Source organism: Pezoporus flaviventris, unplaced genomic scaffold (genome assembly GCF_033815535.1).
Source record: "Pezoporus flaviventris isolate CSIRO_AGI_PZ_B2104156 unplaced genomic scaffold, CSIRO_AGI_Pfla_v1 ptg000002l, whole genome shotgun sequence".
NCBI lineage: Eukaryota > Metazoa > Chordata > Aves > Psittaciformes > Psittacidae > Pezoporus > Pezoporus flaviventris.
Window position 1 is genome coordinate 24,141,016 of NW_026892550.1, and position 17,220 is coordinate 24,158,235.

Below are 17,220 nucleotides of genomic sequence, written 5' to 3' on the forward strand. Positions count from 1 at the left end.
ACTGGCAACCTCTGAAGAATGCTCAAAAAGGGAATGAATATGCTTAAGTCTTTCTACTGCCACACAAAATGAGGCACTGCATTAGGATTGCCTGGGACACAGTTTTTACTATGATATTTAGCTATATCTGCTTGTATGTATAAATATTTAAGCTACAAAACTATTTAAGCAGACCATTAACGTTGCTTTTGCACACGGAGGATGTTTCAACATCATTTCCTGAGCAGATAATTATCCAGTAATAAAGGAAACTATACCTTCTTTGAAGCATTCAGACAAAAATGTCTAAGAACATTGAATTTCATTGTTCATTTTCTATATTAAAAGGATTCAGAACATCGACCACAAGACCTTTCATTTCCTGAATCATGCTATACACTTTAAAAAAGTAATTTTGCAAAAAGAAGTTGGTATTTTGCTATTCTATTCAGTAGCAGACCTATATCTTCTGTTTTAGGACTGCCAAGTTCTGGAGCAACTAGCAGTTTCTTATACAGATGCTGACTAAAAGTTTAAATGCAGAATCCGCAGCATCATTTCTGAATGTCCAAAATCAGCCTTTACATCAGCAACAACATAGTGCCGTGAACCCAGGAGGTCACCTGTGTACCCTATAAATTTCTCTCAATCTTCCATATGTCTAAACAGAAATGGCTACGAGTGCAGTGGCAGTTAGAACTGCATTAAATTCTATCTTCTTATTAGTAGTGTCATACTATCCATGTTAATTGGTACAGTAAGTTGAACTGGAGGCAGACAGCTAGGTTTGTGGAGGGAAGGTTGGGAAATACATGTGCTGGACAGGCTAGGAGTGCTTCAGCACACCACGCAGCTCTCCCAGCAGATTTAGGAACTTTTTTCTACCCTCCCCCTGTCCTCTTCCCTCAGAAATCCTGTTGCTGAGAATACAGAGAGACATTCTATCTTTGGGAAAAAGGTACCCTCAACACAGACTATGACATTTTCATCTACCAGCTTTATGGCCTCTTTTGACCTTGCTGACAGCAATCTCTTGGAAATCCTTCAGGGATTTTAAGCAAAACCAGGTAGTTACATTGCCTTGTCTATAAATTTAAGCTAGATGACATTGCGCTTGTTTTACTTGCAGCCTCTTTGTAAAAGTCAAATATTTAGAGTTACCACAGAAGTCTTTCTTTGTTTTTACTATTGGCAGAACCAAAATCAACAAGTATTTTTGCAGGCATCTCAGAGCATGTTTAGCAAAGCTTCAGGTTGGAGAGCAGTTTCTGCCAAGTTAAAAAGAGGCAAAGCATATTCATGAGCTTAGGTGGAAAAGATTTCCCTGGAAGAGTGAAAAGCCAATATTTTTCCTTCAAAGTTCTGATAACAGAGATAGCCCAGGACACAAGCAGAGGTATAAAACCCTCCTGCTTGTTGATTTATTCTCCTTTCTAAGGATCAGAGATCACTGCTGAAAGGTATGTCTGAGAAGGTACTGATTTTTGAAGCTCATTTATGGTGTGCGATTTTATTTCAACTTAGTAAAAACGTGCAGAGGAGGGAAGCGACACCTACACTTTCAGCCAGAGGGTGGCCATAAATCTATTTCTGCTGCACTGGAAACTGCATCCCCCTCTCCTGTCACGATTATTTGCACATCTACTACCTAGCTAAAGCACAGTCACATCCTTGCTGTGTGGCAGCACCAGTCATGGGACCGCAGCATGGGGGAGCAGGCAGAAGAGCTAGCTTCTGCATTCCTTCTTGCAGGTCACAGATGTCACAGGATACACATATGGTGCATGTTAAAGAGGCATGCTTTTCATGTGACATGGCTGGTCGCAGCAGAGAAAATGCTGCAGAGTGATGGAAAGCTGCCCTGGCAGAAAAGGACCTGGGGTGTTGGTCAACAACTGGCTGAATATCATCCAGCTTGTGCCCAGGTGGCCAAAGATGGACAAGACCATCTTGGCTTGTATCAGAAATAGTGCCGCGAACAGCACTAGGGCAGCGATTGTCCCCTGTATGCAGCATTGCCAAGGCTGCACCTCAAATCCTGTGTCAGTTTTGGGCCCCTCACTAGAAGACAGATATTGAGGTGCTGGAGCATGTCCAAAGAAGAGCAATGAAACTGGTGAAGGTTCTAGAGCACAAGTCTTGAGAGAACTGGGGTTGTTTAGCCTGAAGAAAAGGAGTCTGAGGGGAGAACTTATTGCTCTCTACAACTACCTAAAGGAGGCTGTAGCAAGGTGGTGTCATTCTCTCTCAAGTAACAGGTCATAGAGCAAGAGGAAATGGCCTCTAGTTTTACCAGAGAAGGTTTAGATTGGATATTAGGAAAAGCTGCTTCACTGAAAAATGTTGTCAAGCATTGGAACAGGCAGCTCAGGGAAGTGATGGAGTCACCATCCCTGGAGGTATCTAAAAGATGCGGAGATACAGTGCTTAGGGACACCATTTTGTGATGGACGTGGCAATTCTGGGTTAACAGCTGGACTTGATCTAAAGGTCTTCCCCAGCCTAAATAATTTTATGATTCCATGAACTGAAAGCAGCTTCTGACTGACACGGCAGCATTTTGTCTCTGTGACCCCTTCCCAGATGCAAGGGTAGAGGATAATCCTGAGCAGCACCCAGACAATGGCAATAGGAGCATACTGTAAAGGGGAGTAATTTCTCTGTGAAGTGCATCTGGCACATGGGCCCTATCTCAGCTCATGCTAGTTTGACAAACAAATATTAGGAAAGTGATCTTTCATTTTTAACAGGCAATAGAAAGGAAATCAAAGTAACGGCAATGATGAACACAACGTTAAGTCTTTTCTGAAAGCCAATCCACTAAATAAAATAGAGCCTCTATGCTCCAGGAAAATATTTTCCAACATGGAAGGTATTTTCTACACAAGTTAAGACACCATTCTGCAAGCCAGTAACAAGCCCTGTTCTCGTGTACCACACAGTTAAAAATCATTACACAGATGAAAACTGTTTTGTCATAATTTAAAAGCGGGCATCAGTGAACTATTTTCATTAGCACTTAATCAAGGTAAATATTAAATTTCATTACTTAAAAGATTCCATTCATGCAGTGATCTTGAAGTAAAGGATTAATTAATATTTTAAATATTCATATTAACCAGATCTCATACCCACACAGACCAATCTCAATCAATTCCCCTGGTAATGCTTCTGCAAACTGCATCTGACTTAAGGTTATTTGAGAGCAGCATTACACCAGATTCCCACTGCTTCTTTTACCTTCTTTCTGCTGTTTGAACTCTCACAGTGATACACAGGACAATTTAAGGAGATACTGCCATAAGTGGAAGGGAAAGCCTTTCCCTGTGCAGTTCATACACAGCTTGTTCCCATCTCACCTCATTTCACCAACAGAAGAGAGAGCACTGTGCTCAGGAATCAGTTGGCTGTCACCTTGCATTGCCTCACATGTTTAAGATATTGTAGCCCTCCCTCACCAAGTTACTGTGGGTCATGTGGCTAGTGATGTTTCCTGGACTCTCTCCATTCCTGTGCTAGCATCACTTTTCTGCAGAAAGCCTTTCAAAAGGCGTTCAGAAAGAAGAGATTTTATATCTAAATCTATTAATATTCTGTGGTCTTAGTTCCATTACACATTAACTTTTGAGTGTCCTATGTTTGATAAATGCTTTTTTTTTTATTTATTTAATGTAGAACCATAAAGTTGTTTTACCATTGCCAGATTCTTCAATTCTTTAACCATGCATTTCAATGGAAAGCGGATAGTTTGGATTTTAAACTACGTTGTTTTTTTTTTTAAATTAAAAAAAAAAAAAGTGGGGTTTTAGGCATTACAGCAAGTTGTGTAATATACATAGTTTCCTTTTTCATCAGTATTTTTGCCTGGAGACAGCATGTGCAATTAACCTTGCAGAGTCATACATACAGGGCAGATATAGGAGGCTTTACAAGTCATCAAGTTTCACTTTATCTTCACTTCAGCTATTTTCACATAGCAATACCATCACATCTTGTTTATTCTGAGTTATGACTCCTTCTACAATTTCATAAATTTGTCTCTGCAAGGAAGCCAGAAAAAGATGCAATCAGTGGCAAGAGGCAGAAGTTGACTTCTCAGAAATATGATGGAGATGATAGAAGAGAATGGAATTAGCCCTGAAAAGAAAAAACCAAAGAAACAAAAAAAAAAACAACAAACCAAACCAACCAACCAACCAAAAAAAAAAAAAAAACTGTGGAGAAGTGAAAATAAGTGTGTATCTGATAGATGTTGAAAAAAAATTAAAGAAACGTTATTAAAACATCCCTGATCTTGCAAAAGAATAAGCAGTGAAGCAGGATCAAAATGGAAATAATGATATTTTGAATCTATGGAGAAGGAACATTGTCTGTGCAACTTTCCATGAAGCAGCACAAAAAGGATATATTTACCAGTTCCAAACCACCACGTGACACTTCAAGAGAAAGTGTAAGGTGCTGGGTGAGACATAAAATGAGAATTTAGATGTCAAGACGGCAGTTTTATTTTGCAAAATACAATTCTATTGACCCTGTACAGAAATCCATGAGTGGCCCTGCTCACTACTGTAATACCTAAAATTTTCCATCCAGTTTAGTGCTATTAGCAAGACCTGCAGCATTGTTTTTTCTGAAGGCCTTCGGGTCTCTCCAAGATGCAATATTTCATTGCTAGCACTTGTATCCTTTAAAAAGAAGTGTGCACAGTCAATCATGTTACCATTTTCTCATTGTTTAGTGCTCAACCAAGGCAAGTCTAGTCATTATAAACAGATTTTCCCTAGAACTTTATTCATAATGCTAAGAAAGTCTTATCTCTTTGTTGTGATTTCTTTGCCCTACAATGAGGGTGGGTGTAAAACTGCATGATATGACTTCTACAAGGTTTTTCAAGGACCAAGAACACAACAATTACCTTTGTTCCTTGTGGCCCTACAGTAATTTCCACTGCATCATTTGGTTTACAGTAACCTTTTACATACAGAAAAAGCAAGGAAAGAAAAGAAAGAAAGAGAACCTTAGCAACTTCACTTTTCCCCCCCTCCTTGTCTGGAAACCATAGAAACCAAACTGAAAGTACAGCCAAGAAGTTCGTCATTTGGCTATCTCTGGCTGATCTCCATGGAAACATTTCACTTTTTGTTGAAAGGAAAAATCTTCAGATCAGACAAATGGCCACAGTCTGATGGGTTCTGACATCTTTGGGAAAAAATTAAAGAACAATGTCAATTGGTTTTGCTTTACATATTCCTACTCTATTTCCATTGTATGCCATTTTTGCCCATTTTATTTCATTATAATTACAGGTTTTCTTTCAGAGTTATGTTATCAAATAAGACATTAAATTTGCAAAAAAAAAAGTTATATCCTGCCTACAAACCAGGGCCTATTAACTCTGGTATTCGGTTTAGGTATCATTTGCTGTAAGTTATATAGGTCATCCAATACCTTTATTTACATGCTTTGCCTGGAAAATTGAATAGAGGTGTTGAATACAGCATAACAGCTAAGACTGAGAGATAAAAAAACATTCAACACCAGCAAGTCACACCTCTCAGAACTATTCTTTCAGGAACCCTGCAGACCCAGGAAGGTATTTCTGCCTGCTACGCACCCTCTTACCTTTAAGTTTTATTACAATTAAAATAAACACTGGATGAATGGGAAAAAAAAAATCTACAAACAAGACAACTAATATGAGAGGCTCTTCCATGGGACTTAAGGCTTCTATTGATCCTATGGAAGTCACCATCATCATGGCTTGACTTCTCAAACAAAGATTTGGGAAGGGCTTTACCCACACTTACTACAAGCGCGCTGATGACTAAAAAGGCCAGTGTGAGATAGGCAAATCCAGCTGCAAAAAGCACAGGGAAAGGTCTCCTTGGGTGGTATAGGCGGGGCACGAACCTTTCTACATTGTCTTTTCTCCTCCAGACTAATTCCGCATGAGTTCTCAAAGGAGACAATGGCCTTATGGAGCAACTAATGTCCTGAATAACCTGCGTGCAGGGTTGGGTCTGCGACTTCCAGTGCACCTTATCACCTCCCGTTTTGTCCATCACCTGTTGCTACAGGGCTTTGCAAGTGTGGGTAGACCCTTCAGGCCTGCACAGTGGATTTTTTAGGTGAGGCACAGAGTGCACAAAACTGGCCCTACCCTTTACACCTGAGGTTTATCTGCAAGGGCCTAGCGAGCTTGGACAGTGACAGCAAAGTCTTCAGGTCTTAGGTTTGATTAGAGTATCCTTCTCTTAGATGGATGGCCTTACAGAGCTAAACGAGCTCCATCTGCCCGGGTTTGAAGTTAGAGTCGTCCTTCTCCTAGGATGGTTGTCCGAAGGCTAGTGAGCCCATCCTGCCCATGGACACATTTTGTCTGACTCTTCAGTTGAGACCTGTCTGGCATGGGAGACCCTCCTGGAGGCATATGCCATCACCAGTATAGCTCCCAACCTCACAAGGGCAAGCAAGCTCTTTCCCCATGACAAGGGGGTGTGCGTGAAAGAGCCCATGGAAGTACTTGAGCACTTGAAGTACATGCCCATGAGAGGCCTTCTGACAGCGGGTGAAGTGCCTTGAGGCACTCCTACAGAGGCTCCAGAGCTCTGAGCACCATCAGAAAGGAAGACTTTGGAAGACTCCACCTTTATAACTACTTTTAGTAGTACATAGGTACCATCTACACTATAGGTACTACCTACACTGGTAAGGTGTGGCTAAGCAGTGCAGATACTCTCCTGAACTATGGATTCAGAAGTGAAAATTAAAAAGCTTTGCTACAAAATGGTCTGAGGTACTAAACCACAATTAAATTTATTCCTTAGACAGCTCCAAGTTGCTGCTGCAGCCATTCTACTCCCATAAATATTTATTTGCTTCTTTTGGAGGTAGTACACATAAAGTAGTTGAGAACAGGGTAATTTTTTCTAATATATACACAGAAGCTCCAGTCCCAGAAAACATTCAGGCATCAAAGGAAGGAAAAATACTGGTACCATCTTAGCTCATACAGAAAAATTAAAAATCCACAGCCACTCTAACATTGTTAAAGAACTATTCTGTTTATCATTATATACAGCAAAACAAACTACGATATATATGGGGTATGATTTGCAGTCTTAGAAAAACCTCTAGGTTTCTGACTGATAATACAATGAATATTGTTTCAAACATCAATATTATTGCAAGAAGTGTCATTAGCTAATGCTTAGTTGTGGCAGTTAATTATACTGCTCCTATCAGTGGCTTACCTGCAAAGAAATATGATGAATTCAATGGAAATATTACCAGCGATGAAGAGACATCATCTGATTTCAGCTGCAGACAAACTGTCACTGAACAAAAGAGTGAAAATGTGCTGATGCTTCCTGAAATTTGAAAGAATGTTGGAAAGATTGCAATGAATTATACAGACAGAAGTAAATAGAGCAGGAAACTCAAGGAAGTCATGAAAGAACATTCATAAGGAGAAAGTGATAGGCAAGATATGACTCTGCTGAAGGTTTTATCAAACAAAGTAAAATAATAGTCCAGAACCAAGAGGAAGAAAAAGGTCGCATTGCCTCAGTTGGAAGAAGTTACTTTACAAACATATAAATGAAGACTTGCATGAAAATGAAAGGCAGAGTTTGGTCCAGATTATTGAAATCTGTTTAAGAAGATTATTAAATTTATTAAGATTATTAAGAAGATTAAGAAGAACTATTCTAAATATTTTGACACCTTCTGGTTTCTCTGTACCTGTACATTTCTACACTTACCATTTGTGAGATAAGTTGAAAGATGTGCTTTGTAGTAAAATGCCTCTAATATCAGAACACAATAAAGCACAGCTGTGCAGAAGCAAATATACAGGACCTGGCAGTGTTAGGTTTATGGTTGGGCTCATAGAATTGCAGAATGGTTTGGGCTGAAGGAACCTTAAAAATCATCTAGTTCCAACCCCCTGCCACAGGTAGGGTTACCTTCCACTAGACCAGGTTGCTCAAAGTCCTGTCCAACCTGGCCTTGAACATCTCCAGGGATGGGGAAGATGACACAATTTCTTGGGGCAACCTGTTCCAGTGCCTCACCACCCTCACAGTAAAGAACTTTCTTACATCTAATCTAATCTACCCTGTTTCAGTTTTAAAGCCATTCCTCCTTGTCCTATCGTTACCTGCCCCTGTAAAAAGTCCCTCTCCAGCTTTCTTGTAGGCCCCCTTTAGGTACTGGAAGCTGTTCTAAGGTCTCCTCAGAGTCTTCTTTTCTCCAGGCTGAACAAGCCCAATTCACTCAGCCTGTCTTCATAGGAGAGGTACTCCAGTCCTCTGATCATCATGGCCCTTCTCTGGGCTTACTCTAACAGCTCCATGTCCTTCTTCTGTTAGGGGCCACAGAGCTGAATGCAGTGTTCCAGGTGGGGTCTGACAAGAGCAGGGGAGAAGAATCACCTCTGTCGACCTGCTGGTCACATGGATTTTAAGAGGTCTTTTACAACCTAAATGATTCTATGATAAAGGCAGGTAACAGTGGCATAGATTTTTGCTTTCACTGCACGTAAGTGCGTTATGCTATCAGTCCTTTACAATACATCATCTGTAACCATATGGAAAGGTAGGGTGTATGTTATTTTAACTCAACAGGCATAAGAGACTTACGATTTCCAGCTTGATTCTATTGAAGTTTGAGTTCAGTTGGTTGATTTTTTTTTTTCCAATTGTTTATGGGGTTTGTGTGGATTTCTTTTACCCAGGGTTTGAGGGGGTTTTGCCTTGGTTTTGGGGTTTTGGGTTGTTTGATTTGGTTTTGTAACTAATGCTTGAGAATTCAAAATAATCTCAACAAATTTGTGAAATTATTGTGTGTAGGGAAAAAAAAAAATTTAGTATTTTGTATTTGTGCTTAGAAGGGATCAGGTGCCCAAACACAAGAAAAAGAAGCCTTTCAACTTAATAGTCCCCAACAATGTCAGTCTTGAAAAGCTGTCTTTGTGCCCTGAGGTACATATATATATATATATATATATATATATATATATATATGTCTTAAAGAAAAAAAAATTAAAAGGATATTTTGCAAGGCATCCAACATGTTCTTCTCGGTAATTGCAGATACTTAGTTTGGAGAAGAGAAAGCTAGCAGGAGACTGAGCAGTCTTCTAATATGCAAAAGCTTCTAGTAAGAAGAGATTAATCTGTTTCCCATGACCATAGCAGAAAGGTCAAGGAATGATGGACTTAAATTGCCTCTATGGAGATTTGGGCTAGAGATCAAGAGAGAAATATTTCCAGCACTAAACATTGTGATGGATCTTCTAATAGAAGTGGAGAAATCTCCCTCATCAACAGTTTTTGAGAGCATATCACAAACACCTGTCAGGAAATATTTATGCATAATTGGTCCTGCTTGGGGCAGAGGAATTGGCCAGATCAGAGTTTTCCTGCTTCACTCTTGAGGCCAGAACCACAGTTCCCTGCAGTAGCAACAGAGGCAGAGAGCAAACTCACTTTCCCTCTTTAACTTGGAAAACCAGAAAGGAACTCATCAGTTAGATGTAAAGCACTGGCCAAATTATTTCAGCTGCACCAGACTGAGCAGCCTCCCCATGTTCTTAACCTTGTTTCCTACAGTTTTCAGTTAGAGCCATAGAAATAGAGCATTTCAACTTTTTTAGCATATAAGAAAGCAATTACAGTTCAAAACTTAAATTCTAATCTAGAAACAAGACTGTCTGGAATCAGAAGAAAACTGATTTTGGTTAAACCAATTTAGAGAATCTTTAAGCATCCTACCTGGCCTAACAGTTAGAGAGTTTGGTTATTGGATATTGGTTTGGTTTTGGTTTTTGTGTGGTGGTGGTTGTTGTTGTTTGTTGGTTTTGTTTGTTTGTTTTAAACAAAACCCCACTCCAATGAAACTTTTTGTAGCAAGAATAAGGCATGTTGCAGCACCTGCCAGGCCTTTGCCCATTCCCATCGTCAGAACAGGAGCCTGCACAAGCTCCCAGGAGACTGTCAGTCCTTGGAGGCAGTAAATCTTTCTTCAGCAATAAAAAGTGAGGCATCAGTGATATGGGGCAACCATTAATTACTGTGCAATCCAGATAAAGCACCCTTTCAAATGCCAATTTTTGTATTTTATTTTTCTTCAAAAAATATGAATGTGCATCACTACAGGATAGTTTTAGATAAGTATTTCCTGGATTTCTATATTTAGCAATCACACTTCTATTGGTTTTGCCTCAATCTAAACTACTTCATGGCTACTAAGACCACCCTCACATTAACAGCTTCTGCTTTGCTTTCACACAAAAATATGAAAATTTCCCCTTGACTTCTCTTGGTGCAGCTTGTAATAGATCTGCATCTGGAAACACTATACCATATTCTTATACTACTTTTATAGCAGGAACTGCTAAGTACTTTGGCTCACTTACAAATTCCTCAATTCACCAAGATATAATTTTGCCGTGATTCATGCGTTTGCTAAATCTATGCAAGTTGTGGGCATGCTTATTAACATCACATTAAACCCTAGAACTAAAAAGATTAGCAAGCAGATTATTTTTTTTCTTGGACATTGACACTTAGCAGATAAATTACACTGTCAAAATGTTTAAAGAAAACAAAGCACAATTATGACAGATACGGTTTTATTTTACATACTGCTCTACTTTTACACAGAATCACAGAATAGTTAGGGCTGGAAAAGACCTTAAAATCATCTAGTTCCAACCCCCCTGCCATGGGCAGGGACATCTCACACTAGACCATGTCACCCAAGAAGACTTTTAAGACTTTAACAATTGTTGTATGTCAAAATGTAGCATCATTTCAAGATTTGTTTATCCATGGAACAGCACGAGACCAGCATAAATAACATTAAGTGCTCAATTCAGGAATTTATGGTGTTATTTCTTAATTTCAATAGAATTTCACACTCAGCATGTCATAAGCCTCTGTAGTGATGTATTGTAGCATAAACAGGACACTGTATGTCACCTTGCAATTGCTGTGGAGCTTATTGTATCTCTTTGAAGTACAACCACTGGGCCACAAATGAGCTCAGTGGCTTCAGTTCAAATTTTGCTCAGCTTCAGATTAAAATTACTGCCTTTTCTGCTGCATTTTTCTGCTGACCAAAATCTCTTCCCAACACAGGTATGCACCAGCTATGATCAAATGACCATTCAGCTACACTGAAAAATGGTGGCCTCTTATTTCTCATTGCTAGGCAGATTTTTTATTTTTGTTTTTGCACATCTTCAAATAGCTTTCACCCAGCAGATGGCTTTTTTATGCAGATTCTCTAAGGAGTGTTGGGGGGGGAAATAGGAAACTGTCAGCCAGGGTAGAAGGGGTGAACTAAATTGGTAACAGCACATGCCACTGACTTTAGCAAAACCTTGAAGTGTATTGAAGAGGCACAGGATTTATCCTATGGCTGTAGAATATTGTCACTGCGGCCTCTTAGGAATCAGTCCTGAAAACTTCCAGAGGAATTCTAGAGGGGCAGGAAAGTCTAGCAAGAAATAACAGCTTCGACATTCTTAATGGCCAATTTGGTAATGAAAATATCTTTCCAGGCCAGCTGACAGTGACTGTCTTCTTAAATAGCTTTTTGGTTTTTTGGTTTTTTTTGTTTGTTTTTTTTCTTTTAACATCCTTTCTCAGCAGGATCAGTGCAAAGAACTGTGCTAGAGAAACTGTGCTCAGGGAAAACATTTTACGATAAGCATCATCCATCATTAGAAATGTTAATATGATGACACAAGCAATCTGAGCTAAACAGTCTGTTGCATTTATCATCATTCATTTTATCACACGTATAAAACAGGTAAGAACAACACACTTATATCTAAAGCCAATAAGGAAATCTGCCTTATTAATAGTGCCTTGAGGTTATAATATATGTTATGTTACTCTTACCTTTTTTTACAAGTAAATCATATTACTTGCAATGTAATTAATGCAATCAGTGCTTCTAGTCATTAACCACTCATATTTAAGAGCTTTCTTGCAGCCATTGATTCTTTTGATTGTTATGCACTGGAATACTTTTCAGATAAGTGTATTTAAAAGCTTTCAGCAAAGAACAAAGGATCTGCAAAATACTTTTTGGCATTTTTTTGTCAGAAAACCGTGACATCAAGACCACACAGATTTTCAGTGTCTGGTATTAGGAACAGATCAAAACTCACTCCTAATAAGGCAAAATTATATCACATTCAGATTTTCAGTGTATGTTCAACACAAGAGAGACTTGCAGAGATTTTGGAGCTACCTTGAGCAGGAATACGATTTGCTTTAAAGTTATTCTGAGATAAAAGAGCTAGATCAGCACACCAAGCCAAAAATACTGAGACAAGTCTGGAGAGACACAGGAGCACATTTTCTGAGCTCCTGACCTGAGCCAGATACTATTGCTCACCAAAGGCCAAAGGCAGAGGGAAGCCATGGCCATGGTGGTCCATAAGCTCAGACACAGAACTTGGGGCACAGAATCTGGCAGAGGAAAAGCAGGAGGCACAGAGACTAGCATTAAGCAGTGGTTGTTAGTTAAGGGTGAGGGAGACACCACCACACATGAGCTACTGAAACAGCAAGCCTTAAAAAATCACACCACATATTTTCAGTCATATTCCTGTCAAAGCATCTTTGCTTTCACAAAGCCATTCATTCCTTTCAAAAGCTCACTGCTGGTAATATCAACAAGCCTAATGCTCAGAGCTGTATTACTCAACGCATGACCAGGATGAATTTCATCATTATAGACATGGAATAATTCAAATACACTACTTGACAGTCAAACTAAGAATTAGTAGGACTATAATGCCTTGATTACCTTTCATAACACTTCAAAAACACAAACCTACATAAAAGTCCCTACCTAGGTAGTCTGTAGTTATCTAACAGCTTCTGCATTAAGAGGGAGACAGCACTTCCCCTTGCACACTCACCCGGTTAAACATCTTTTTAAGCTAAAACTTATTAAGTAAATATCGAAAGCAAAGCAAAATACTGACCTGCATAGTCACTTGCCAGTCAGACTGAATCAGAAGACTCAATAGCTTCTGGGCAGCAAGTAAAGACAGAAGTTGTTAACAGATTAGCAGTGAAAAGTAATTTTATTTTGATCAAAGACAGATAAGGATGATTACCAATTTTCTGTTGGGGTTTCCCCCCTCCCCTAATAAATTTGCCCATCCCAAACACCAGCCTTGTTCATTATGGTAATGGTTGTAATGCTTTGCAACTGTGAACATGGCAGAAGATTTTCATGGCTTTTTTATTCTACAAATACTAATGTCAAAGAGGACACAAAAGACAATGAACAATTTCTCGCTTCATTTATCACAATTTTCTTGTTAGCTACAGGGCTCAGTTTAATTACAGCTGCAAGCATCGGGTCAGCTGTTGGGTCTTGCCTCTGATAAGTCTGTAACAGTTAGTGTCTTCCTTGATCCGATGCTATCATTGGCAAAAGCGCATGGCACTGAACTTGACATCATCATCCAACACCTACCCAAAGAAACCCAAGAAAGAGATTTATCGATGGGGTTTGTTTGTTTTAAACATAATGGCTGTAACCCAGAAGACTGACCTAATAGACTTTCTGAGGGAGTAGCTCATTAAGCTATTAATTAACAAATACACATCTCTCAGTCTCTGTGATTGTTGCAGTACTAGGCAATATGTATGAGCAAAATAGATAATTAGAGGTGTTTTCTAGATTATCTTTTTAAGGCAGTCTAAACATTATTGCTTGTGGAAGGGAGTGTGATACAGAACATGTCAAAACAAGAACTGCAACACCATTTAACCGCTGTTTTTTTCTACTTTCAGTTATTTAGAGTTGAGTTAGAGCTTTTACTTTCCATAAGCAAATAACAGTAAAACTCTGAACCAATAATATATTAATTTCTCCTGTACTGGAAATAATCTTCGCTCCTGTCATGAATCGCTGCTAGTGCCATGCTTTAAACAGACGGGAATAGACAATAAGCAGTTTCCTACATTGGTGAATGCAAATGAAGCACACACAAGGACATGGTACAATGACTGTTTCAGGGCTATGGTGGCGCAGGTCTACTGTCAGAAGCCCTGTTTTGATCAGGTGTGGATGTAACTTGAAATCTAGTCATACCCATCAATTACAGGTAAAATTTGCAGCTATATATGACAAGAGAAACAATACTGAGGCTCATCACTGCATTACTGATCACACCTACTTTAAAAATCTAAAAGTTATAACCATGATTATGAAGTTATGATTAGGAATTATTATTATCCTTTATTATCACTTTAGATTGCCATTACTAGGAATGTAACTGATTTAGTTAAGTTTAAATTGACGCTATGGTGCAAATATATAAAGTAAAATTATGCTCAGTTTAGCACAGTTCAGGGGGAGAAAATAGGATTGGTATGCCTATATTTCTGGCCATACAAAAAGAGGTTTCTGAGCCAATATAATGTACCTGGGGGAAATAAACTTAGTGTGCATGCATTTCATACCTCTTATAATGATAGTATACACAAACATAGGAGACTATATCTCTCTTAGGTGTTCAGGGCGCCTCCTGGCTTTCTTTAAGATACCTTGGTGGGTTGAGCCTGGCTGGAGACGAGGAGCCCACCAAAGCCACTCTATCACTCCTCTTGTCTGGTTGGACAGGGGACAGAAAATATAACAAAAGATTAACAGGTTAAGATAAGGACAGGGAGATCACTCACCAATTACCATCACAGGCAAAACAGACTCTACTGGGGAAAATTACTTTAATTTATTACCAATTAATTGAGAGTAGGGTAATAAGACAAATAAAAACAAATCTCAAAACACCTTCCCCCATCCCTCCCTTCTTCCTGGGCTTCACTTTGCGTCTGAATTCTCTACCTTCTCCTCATCAACGGCACAGGGGGATGGAGAATGGGTGTTGCAGTCAGTCCATTACATGCTGGTTTTGCTGCTCCATCTTCCTCAGGTGAAGAACTGCTCACACTCTTCTCCTGTTTCAGTGTGAGATCCCTCCCATGGGAGACAGTCTGCCTTACCCACAGTAATCACCGCAGGCTGCAGGGGCATCTCTGCTCTGGTGCCTGCAGAACCTCCTCCCCTCTTCCACTGATCTTGGTGTTTGCAGAGACTAAGAGCCACAAGTGGAGAACAAATCATAACTGAGCATGAAAACTCATGAAATCTGGTTTCTTGTATATGGAGAAGGAAGCAGCCCATGCTTATGTGATTTCTGATCTACCCCCCACTGTACTGACAGATCAGTAAGCCAAAAGCAGGTAAAAGTCTAGAGCTCAGAAGATACAGACTTTCTGTCAGAACACTTCTCACCAGTTTCCTTCAAAACTAGGAGCAATTTAATATCTTTGAGATCTCCAACCTTCTGTTATGTCCAGAAGAAAATGTTCAGTGGGTTGAAAATTTACACCACCTTTTAGGAAGGGAGAGGAGAGAGTTACTATTAAAAACATTGCGGAAATGCTCAGAGTTTGGGCTTCTGGGTTATGAGCTGAGACTACCTCCCACTTGGCAAAGAAGGTGAAGGTGATGTAAGTCATTTGCTGTTGGGGAATGCAGGTGAACCACAGTGATGACAAACAGAGCAGCCCCTACTGAGGGAAAGTAACCACAAGTAACAGAAAAGGCTCAAAATAGTTTCCAGGATTCTGTCCAAAACCGGAGTATTTCATGTCAGAGAACTGAAATGACCACAGGGAAGCTTAAGGAAAGTATAAAAAAAGAGAAGTTATTCCGATTTGAGGAATAGTCAGCAAGAATCCCAAACTAGCATTAAATATGCCTGAGAAATGATCTAGGGGGAGGAAAAGAACTCTGGAAAAGAGTTACTGCTAAGATTCACCTCAACATCTAGCAAGTTATTTATCTTCAGTGTAAAAAAAATGAGATTCCTAAGTAGTATCTTAAACTCTAGACTCCATTAGGTTCCTGTTCCCATGTGATATTTAAAAGTAAGGCTGGAATGGTTGCTTTTTGGAAGAGTATTGAAAGAGGTTGGAGATGAGAAGAAATAAGGACTAGAGGCTGAATTGTACTTAGCTCAGAGGGAAACCAAGGACAAGGCTTATTTATGCATCCTGCTGAATGAAGCATTTAAGATAGGGAAGCCTGGATAAAAGATTGAAGATACTGCTGTAAAAAGTATCCATTTTCTATTTTCTCTATTATTGTGTCACATGTCCTTAGGAGATTGAGACACCCAGTTTGTTTTATATAGGCTAGCAAGACTAATTACTTTAAGTCATTATTAACCTGAACCAAATACACTGTCCAAAAGATGAAATTGTATGTGCCCATTAATCCTCAAGAAAAGTGGCAGTCAATGATCCATGGTTTAGATTATTCAGAGATAGTGTACTTCTCACTAGTATAGTCACAGTATGTAGATGGTTTAGAATACTCTTAAATTATAAAATTTTGAATGCCTTTCCAAACTCACTTTCCCTTAGGAGAGGCCAGAAGCTCTAGTACTTGCAATTGGGTTGTGGAGCAGTGATATAAAAACTCCCACTTGCTAATGGTGTTCTGGTGCAAAATGGGTCCAGTCAGCACAGCATTAGCTCCCCTTTGTTTAGCTTGCTTTATGTGTCAGTTTCATTCCCAGTCAATCCATCTGTTCATCTATCCATCCGTCCACCCATCCATCCTTCCTTCCATCCATCATCTAATGTAGTTGTGAAATACAGACAGTAAAACTAGACTTGAATTTCAGAAAATTTTCATTTTTAATGGAAAAAATGTGTGATGATGTAACTATAAATGACGTTACTATAAATGCTAGGCTTGACTAGCTCATTACACAACATTGCTCCAAGTGTTCATTTTGCACATGTACATAATCGCAATAAATGCCACTCTGATGCCAAATTTCAAGAGACTAAGTTGTACAAATAAAAGAACAGGGTTTTGTGTCAGGTGGGATATGCAAAACTTAAAGCTCTGCCAGAATACTGTACGGAAAAGGAATTTCACCCTATGACTTCACATGCAGAGAGAAAAAGGCACTAGACATGATCTCAGCTGGAGTACAAGTTATTCACCTGTCCATTGACTGGTATGAAAGGGGAAGAAATGAATCAGTAAATTCATGTATTAAAGAAAAATAAAGTATGTTGAAGCTCTCTATGAAAATTATTGAATAAAATAAGGAATGTCAGTTTGTATTCTGAAACACACCAAAAGATACTGCTCCATTTCAAAGATAAAAGACGAAACAAGTAT